We start from the raw sequence: 9,900 nt of genomic DNA on the forward strand, positions 1-9,900 counted from the left end.
TGCCTCATTGCCTGCATCCGTAATGGGTCAGCGGTCAAACGACCTCCACTCATCACTGTAAAACGCTCCCTGAAACACTTCAGCGAGCAGGCCTTTCTAATCGACCTGGCCGGGGTATCCTGGAAGGATATTGATCTCATCCCGTCAGTAGAGGATGACTGGATATTTTTTTTAAATGCCTTCCTAACCATCTTAAATAAACATGCCCCATTCTAGAAATTTAGAACCAGGAATAGATATAGCCCTTGGTTCTCCCCAGACCTGACTGCCCTTAACCAACACAAAAACATCCTATGGCGTTCTGCATTAGCATCGAACAGCCCCCGTGATATGCAGCTGTTCAGGGAAGCTAGAAACCATTATACACAGGCAGTTAGAAAAGCCAAGGCTAGCTTTTTCAAGCAGAAATTTGCTTCCTGCAACACTAACTCAAAAAAGTTCTGGGACACTGTAAAGTCCATGGAGAATAAGAACCCCTCCTCCCAGCTGCCCACTGCACTGAAGATAGGAAACACTGTCACCACTGATAAATCCACCATAATTGAGAATTTCAATAAGCATTTTTCTACGGCTGGCCATGCTTTCCACCTGGCTACTCCTACCCCGGTCAACAGCACTGCACCCCCCACAACAACTCGCCCAAGCCTTCCCCATTTCTCCTTCTCCCAAATCTGCTCAGCTGATGTTCTGAATGAGCTGCAAAATCTGGACCCCTACAAATCAGCCGGGCTAGACAATCTGGACCCTTTCTTTCTAAAATTATCTGCCAAAATTGTTGCCATGATATCTTAACCGCCATTGATAAGAAACATTACTGTGCAGCCGTATTCATTGATCTGCCATCGCATTACTGTGCAGCCGTAGGCTTTCGACTCTGTCAATCACCACATCCTCATCGGCAGACTCGACAGCCTTGGTTTCTCAAATGATTGCCTCGCCTGGTTCACCAACTACTTCTCTGATAGAGTTCAGTGTGTCAAATCGGAGGGTCTGCTGTCCGGACCTCTGGCAGTCTCTATGGGGGTGCCACAGGGTTCAATTCTTGGACCGACTCTCTTCTCTGTATACATCAATGAGGTCGCTCTTGCTGCTGGTGAGTCTCTGATCCACCTCTACGCAGACGACACCATTCTGTATACTTCTGGCCCTTCTTTGGACACTGTGTTAACAACCCTCCAGGCAAGCTTCAATGCCATACAACTCTCCTTCCGTGGCCTCCAATTGCTCTTAAATACAAGTAAAACTAAATGCATGCTCTTCAACCGATCGCTACCTGTACCTACCCGCCTGTCCAACATTACTACTCTGGTCGGCTCTGACTTACGTGGACAACTACAAATACTTAGGTGTCTAGGTTAGACTGTAAACTCTCCTTCCAGACCCATATCAAACATCTCCAATCCAAAGTTAAATCTAGAATTGGCTTCCTATTTCGCAACAAAGCATCCTTCACTCATGCTGCCAAACAGACCCTTGTAAAACGGACCATCCTACCAATCCTCGACTTTGGCGATGTCATTTACAAAATAGCCTCCAATACCCTACTCAACAAATTGGATGCAGTCTATCACAGTGCAATCCGTTTTGTCACCAAAGCCCCATATACTACCCACCATTGCGACCTGTACGCTCTCGTTGGCTGGCCCTCGCTTCATACTCGTCGCCAAACCCACTGGCTCCATGTCATCTACAAGACCCTGCTAGGTAAAGTCCCCCCTTATCTCAGCTCGCTGGTCACCATTGCATCTCCCACCTGTAGCACACGCTCCAGCAGGTATATCTCTCTAGTCACCCCCAAAACCAATTCTTTCTTTGGCCGCCTCTCCTTCCAGTTCTCTGCTGCCAATGACTGGAACGAACTACAAAAATCTCTGAAACTGGAAACACTTATCTCCCTCACTAGCTTTAAGCACCAACTGTCAGAGCAGCTCACAGATTACTGCACCTGTACATAGCCCACCTATAATTTAGCCCAAACAACTACCTCTTTCCCTACTGTATTTAATTAATTAATTTATTTTGGTCCTTTGCACCCCCATTATTTTTATTTCTACTTTGCACATTCTCCCATTGCAAATCTACCATTCCAGTGTTTTACTTGCTATATTGTATTTACTTTGCCACCATGGCCTTTTTGCCTTTACCTCCCTTATCTCACCTCATTTGCTCACATCGTATATAGACTTGTTTATACTGTATTATTGACTGTATGTTTGTTTTACTCCATGTGTAACTCTGTGTCGTTGTATGTGTCGAACTGCTTTGCTTTATCTTGGCCAGGTCGCAATTGTAAATGAGAACTTGTTCTCAACTTGCCTACCTGGTTAAATAAAGGTGAAATTAAAAAAAATTAAAAAAAAGACATAGCACCTCTGATTTCCATAAAGAGATGGAATCATACTGTGACAATGATGGGGTTATACTTCGTGAAGGATGCCTCAGATTCAGAGAAGAGGTCATCAAAGATGCAGGCATTAACCCCTGGAGTTGTACAACTATTGCATCGGCATGCATGAAAACCTATCGTACACACTTTCTACCTACAGCATCTATAGCTATCCCCTCGCCTGACAACTACCGACGCCAATTCAAGTCCTACTCTAGTGGGTCCATTCAATGGTTGGAGTACTTGGCACAGGATAAAGACATTTTTATTCAACATGCTTTGAATAGGGATGAGAAGGCGTGTGGGTCTTATCATGTAGATGGATACACACAGATTGACCGTGTTTGAGTACACCGGTTGTTTCTTCCATGGTTGTAAATCTTGCTTTGTGCCCCAGGCCATGTGTCCTAACCCAAAATAATTTTGGGGAAATGTACCAAGAGTGTCAAGACAAATTTGATTCTTTACAGGCTACTTACGGGTTAAAAGTGAATGTGATGTGGGAGCATGAGTGGACCGCACTCAAAAAGTCTGATCCTCATGTTCAAGCCTTCCTTTCCAGCTTTTGACACACCAGAACCCTTGGAACCACGACAGGCCTTGTATGGAGGCCGTACCAATGCTTTGACATTGAGGTATGTAGCGCAACCTGACGAGAAAATAGGATATGTAGATTTTACATCCCTTTATCCTCATGTAATGAGTTCCTCATGCTATCCTATGGGGCATCCTGAAATTATTCACTGCGACTTTGACTTACCCCAAAACTATTTTGGTCTGATCAAATCAACTCTCCTAGGGGTTTGTTTATACCAGTGTTGCCTTACAAGTGTCGCACCTGCAGTGAAAACAACAACCAGGAAACCCTTGTGATCACTCGGATCAAGAAAGAGCCCTGACAGGTGTATGGGTCACAGTTGAATTCTCTAAGGCTCTAGAGATGGGGTATCGTGTGGCCAAAATCTTTGAAGTGTGGAACTTTTCCAGGAAATCAGACAGTCTTTTTAAAGAGTACATCAAGACCTTCTTGAGATGCAAGCAAATGGCTTCAGGCTTTCCTGTTTCGGTCACAGATCAAGAGAGCAAAGACAGGTACATTCAAGACTATCACGACAGAGAAGGCATACTTCTTGACCCTGACAGAATAGAGGTCAACAAAACCCCAAAAAATGTGTCAATTGTACTTGAACTCGCTTTGGGGCAAGCTTTTGCAGATTATGCAATATGCTAACAACGTTGATCATTAAAGACCCCGAAGAATTTTGGGAATTTGTTTTTTCGGACCAATACAAAATTTCACATTTTTCATTCTTGAGTCAAGACATTGCCCTGGTGCAATGGAGGCGTAACAAGAAGTGGGTTCTACCCCCGGGTAATGTAAATGTTTCTTGCAGCATTTACCACGGCCTATGGCCAACTTGAACTGTACACCCTCATGGAGCAGCTTCAGAGGCGGGTTCTTTACCACGACACAGACTCTGTGGTCTATATAAGCAAACAGGGTGATTGGAACTCCCCACTTAGCAACTATCTGGGTGGTTTAACGAGTGAACTCGAAGATGGTGACCATGTCACAGAATGGTCCTCCTGTGGTCTCAAATGCTATGCTTTTAGGACTAAAGACAATCACGTGGTGTTGAAAGCCAAAGGCGTGACTCAAAACTATGCAAATGCTCCGCATGAAAACTTGGAATCAATCACACTATTGGTCAAGGGGTTCATAAACGACCGGAATAGTGACTTGGAGATTGAGCTCCTACAAAAAAATTGTTAGGGATAAAAAGTGCTTCCATCTAAGGAATGCCCCACTTACTAAAAGTTTCAGGGTAGTCTATGACAAGAGACTGCTTTTGCCTGACGGGACCACATTGTCCTTTGGCTACTGACTTGTGCTACAAGTCCCAGTGTGTCTTAAAGCTTAAGATATAATGACTGCTGTAGAAGGTTTTGACCCCCGGTTGCAACTACCATTTTCGGCCTTAATCGCAGGGCCTTCTAATAGTGGTAAAACTTGTTTTGTAAAAAGTATTTTAGAGAATTCTGAACATGTGATATCTCAAAAGCCAGATAATGTTGTGTGGTGTTATTCGTGTTATCAACCTTTGTATGATGAATTGTTGAAGAAAATAAAAATCAAGTTTGTTGAAGGAATACCTGAATCCCTGTCTGATGATGAACTTCTCCCTCCTCATAAAAACAATCTGCTGGTTTTGGACATTATGCTATTTGCAGGTAGCGAACATCCCGAAATTGCACAAGCTTTTACCCAATATACTCATCATAGAAACCTGTCCGTGCTTTACTTGGTGCAGAATGTGTTTCACCAAGGTAAAAATAGTTGTACCATTAGTTTGAACGCCAATTAAATGGTTTTGTTCAAAAAGACAAACTACAAATTAACACTCTAGCTCAGCAGATGTACCCAGGAAGGAAATCCTACTTAATGGAGAGCTATGAGGATGCTACCAAAGCGCTATTTTATTATTTAATCGTGGATTTTAAAAGCAAATACTCCAGAACACCTGAGGCTACGAACCGGTCTGTTACCATGGGAGTGGCCGGCTGCGTACATTCCTAAAAAGTAATCGCTATGTCTCTGCGTTTAAAAAGAAACCTGCCCCTCTTGAGAAGCCTAGTGGAGCTACAGCTAATGAACGGAAGGCCATCTTGGGTCACTGTTCTTCAGATCTCATATTATCCCTATGTGAGATTGCTTTGAATCTTCTCAAAGGACGCATTCCACTCACCCTGACCCAATTGAAAAAAATAAAGAGACAAAAGACCGGGATCAAACTCTTTGGCAATAAAAGGGCCCGTCTTCAAAAGAAAATACATAACCCCCAGACTGTTGTATGCTTTCTTCTACCTTTACTAAGTATAGCCGTGCCCTTCATCCCCAGCCTTATTGCTGCCAGACGTGGGGGTTGAACACAGAGTGTGATGGCCAACAAAATGTATCTGGTGCCACAACAAGAGTTGGATAGACTTGCAGGGTCCTGAAAATATCAGACAAAAAGCGGGAAATGATTTGGATACGGCCATGAAGGATATTTTGACCCGAAAAGGATTGAACCCCTATGATAAGGTCCAAAAATACACAAACCTCTTGCAAAGGTATTTGGCCTTGGTGAAACACAGTGAGGGAGAGACCAACCATTTAACGCTTTCCATACCTGACCCTTTAAAAGATGACGAGCCTAGCGAAAGTATTATTAAACAATTATTTTCTGCCATCAGTCTGCACTTTCTTGGGGGCTCCTCCTTCCTTCAAGATAGAGTCAAAGGCCCGGGTCACCTCTGCACCACTCTTATTTTTTAAGACACTTACAAATGCTTTTTTAGAGAAAAAAATCTATAACCGTTAGCATGTAGTGATTTCCATCATTTTTATCTGCAAGGGCCTACATGTCACATAGATCCGCCTGAAATTGGGACAAGGGATGAATAGAAAAAACTCTTTCTTGGAAATTGTTTTCGTACAGGTTTATGTAGAGAATGAGCATCCTGCTCTGATAACCACTCATTCACTTTAGCAGCGCTTAACCGGCTACCTGTTTCTTCGGCTATAGCTCTCTGTAAACGCTCCTTACCCCCATAAGACCCAGGATTAGAGGGATTATAATAAATGTTTTTCAACATCTGCTCCGCCATCCTTCTTGCCTCTCTGAGGTACAATAACGTTAATGAGCCACTTTCAAATAACGACAACATTTCATTTTCATTTTAGAATGTTTATTTTCTGCAAACATCAAGTATTACGTATACAGACAATTCAGGATTCGTTGCAGGATACTTGTCCCCGTTTTCTCAACGATCCCAGCATGCAACACCCTGTATATTTGGTTTAGATTTACAGGCTTGTGTCGCTGAATTTTTAAAACACACACATCCGCTATATAAGTATATAAACAACAAATATGATACATGTTACAATTAAATGGGGTTTCAAACAAATAAAGTAAAATCTTAGACAAGGTTGTTTCTAGTTCTTCAGAATCATCCACAAGACGGGATACCAGTTGTGTCCATTGTAGACTCTCGCCCGCATGTCGTACATGATTGATGATTTGCTCCATTTTTAGCACACGCTCTACATTAGCCCAGGCATTGTGTGTTGTGTGTTCACTTTATATTCAATCATTTGATGCATAACAAATGTATTTATTCTCTCTAACATCGTATGCATATAGTTGCCAATTGCTTTACATCTAAATAACAAATATGTATTGTCACTCGGTCTCTTGGGGTTTATTGAGCCAGAAAGTCATCACATCAGCCATCACAGCTTCCCTGTATGTGTTGTCATCCACCAGGGTGTGTCGGATTTCTTTGAGTTTCTCGTGGATGTAGATCGCCTACTTCAGTTCATGTAGGAAAGCCTCGGTTACCCCGTAAACTCTGGGAATAGACGGCACAAGACCCATTGACTCCAGGGCTCTGGCCAGCGAAGGTATGAACCTGCAGGACCACAGTCTTTTCACCAGCTCCTCAAAATGGTTGAAGAAGTAGTATCTTGGGGGCTCGTATAGGCACGGATGACGGCGCTGGCTGGGGTGATTGTACTCACAACCAATGCATTTCTCTCTTATATACTCTCCAATCACCCTGTCTAAAAGTGTGGCTACAGAGGACTTGATGGTGTTCACAAAAATAGTACTGACCACCCCATAAAACACATCCTCAGGATGTGTACATGTAGGGGGTGTCGTGGGTCATGCCTGGGGTGAGTAGAATGGTGGGCTGCGAGGCATAGAGTCCTTAGGGTCTGGCCCCCATGACGTATCGGGGGCCTGGTATGTTGTATGAATATCCATGGTATATGCTGAAATGAAGAACGGGAGGCTGTAAGGGCCCTCTTTTTATTGGGTATCAGGGCGTGATCTTGGCCAACAACCTCCTTCCCTCAGTAAGAGCATTGAAGATGGGTCGTGGCTGGGTCTTCCAGCATGACAACGACCTGAAACACAGCCAGGGCAACTAAGGAGTGGCTCCGTAAGAAGCATCTCAAGGTCCTGGAATGGCCTAGCCAGTCTCCAGACCTGAACCCAATAGAAAATCTTTGGAGGGAGCTGAAAGTCCCTATTGCCCAGCGACAGCCCCGAAACCTGAAGGATCTGGAGTAGGTCTGTATGGAGGAGTGGGCCAAAATCCCTGCTGCAGTGTGTGCAAACCTGGTCAAGAACTACAGGAAACGTATGATCTCTGTAATTGCAAACAAAGGTTTCTGTACCAAATATTAAGTTCTGCTTTTCTGATGTATCAAATACTTATGTCATGCAATAAAATGCAAATCATACAATGTGATTTTCTGGATTTTTGTTTTAGATTCTGTCTCTCAGTTGAAGTGTACCTATGATAAAAATGACAGACCTCTACATGCTTTGTAAGTAGGAAAACCTGCAGAATCGGCAGTGTATCAAATACTTGTTCCACCCCACTGTATGTCCAATGAACAGGAGTAATAGCCATCTGTTATCCTCAGCACACACATACTTCACACTGTAATGAATAGAAGTGAGCAGGAAAAAACATAAGCAGGAATCAATTAAAAGTTCTGAAATATATTGTACACATTGCCTCGATATGTACTGTGTACTAACACAGTGATTCTCAACCTGGGGTATATGGGAAGACTCATAAGAACATACACCTACTGGTAAAATTCACATGAGGGGTTACTTAGGCGGTACTACAGGCAGAGCAAATGTGGTAGGGGATAGATTAGGAGTACAGTAACCAAAAAAGGTTGAACCCCTTTACTAATACATTTTTTGAATGTACACAAATTTCAGCAATATGAAATGGTGGGGGTCTCACCCGTCAAATCCTGTCCAGTAAATGGTGGCCTCAAAGCCCAGTCAATAAGAGAATTGGTCTGTATGAGCCACCTCTGGCAGGATGCTCAGGGAATAGTTATTGATGAACAGATTTGAGGAGTTAGCGAGGTAACTTTGGTCAACTCTAAGTTCAACTTGGGATAACTGGTTATACGAAAATGGCTCACCTTTTAACCAGGTACATTTCTATGGCAAGGAATGATTCGGAACTAATCTCCTCTGGGGCAGGCTAACTCACTTTTGTATATACAGTATAATGTATGTGGACACCCCCTTCAAATTAGTGGATTCGGCTATTTCAGCCACACCCGTTGATGACAGTTGTATAAAAATCGAGCACACAGCCATGCAATCTATATAGACAAACATTGGCAGTAGAATGGCCTTACTGAAGAGCTCAGTGACTTTCAACATGGCACCGTAATATGTTGCCACCTTTCCAACAAGTCAGTAAGTCAAATTTATGCCCTGCTAGAGCTGTCAAATTTATTCCCTGCTAGAGCTGCTCCGGTCAACTTTGACCAGGGCAGCTCTAGCAGGGCAGAAATTTGTAAATGTCTAGGAGCAACAACGGCTCAGCCACAAAGGGGTAGGCCACACAAGCTCACAGAACGGTACTGCCGGGGGCTGAAGCGCGTAAAAATCATCTGTCCTCGGTTGTGACACTCATTACAGAGTTCCAAACGGCCTCTGGAACCAACATCAGCACAATAACTGTCAGGAGCTTAATGAAATGGGTTTCCATGGCTGCCCACAAGCCTAAGTTCACCATGTGCAATGCCAAGCATCGTCTGGAGTGTTGTAAAGCTTACCGCCATTGGACTCTGGAGCATTGGAAACGCCCCAATGCATAGTCCCAACTGTAAAGTTTGGTAGAGGAGGAATAATGGTCTTTAATAATGGTTTTTCATGGTTTGGGCTAGGCCCCTTAGTTCCAGTGAAGGGAAATCTTAACGCTACAGGATACAATTAAATTCTAGATGATTCTGTGCTTCCAACTTTGTGGTTTGGGCAAGGCCCTTTCCTGACAATGCACCTGTGCACAAAGCCATGACATAATTTTCTGGAATTTTCCAACTGTTTAAAGGCACAGTCAACTTAGTGTATGTAAACTTCTGACCCACTGGAATTGTGATACAGTGAATTATAAGTGAAATAATCTCTGTAAACAATTGTTGGAAAAATGACTTCTGTCATGCACAAAGTAGATGTCATAACTGATTTGCCACTAACTATAGTTTGTTAACAAGACATTTGTGGAGTGATTGAAAAACGAGTTTTAATGACTCCAACCTAAGTGTATGTAAACTTCCGACTTCAACTGTATGTAATCCTGTACGAGCGTATGTGCCGAATACATTACCATATTACAGATGTCAAGCTTATGGGCATGTGGCAGCAGTGTGTAGGAGGGAGGTTCCTAGGTGTGAGAAGTGTGCAGAAGGGCATGAGTAGTGAGAGTAGTGGAGATATACCAGTACAGTGGGATAAGCCAAAAAAAGTGATATAAAGTTCAGTAAGACTGGACTTTTAGCATTTATAGCAGTGGTTATCAACTGTACGGCAGGAATGGAAGTCGCAGAAAATTGAGATTGTGGTGGTAGCTGCAGGGAGGTATTTGGGTGTGCAAGACTAGACATCAGAAGAGTTACAGGATGTGTTAAGTGGTGATGTCCC

The sequence above is a fragment of the Oncorhynchus clarkii genome, chromosome 20, assembly GCF_045791955.1.
Source record: "Oncorhynchus clarkii lewisi isolate Uvic-CL-2024 chromosome 20, UVic_Ocla_1.0, whole genome shotgun sequence".
NCBI lineage: Eukaryota > Metazoa > Chordata > Actinopteri > Salmoniformes > Salmonidae > Oncorhynchus > Oncorhynchus clarkii.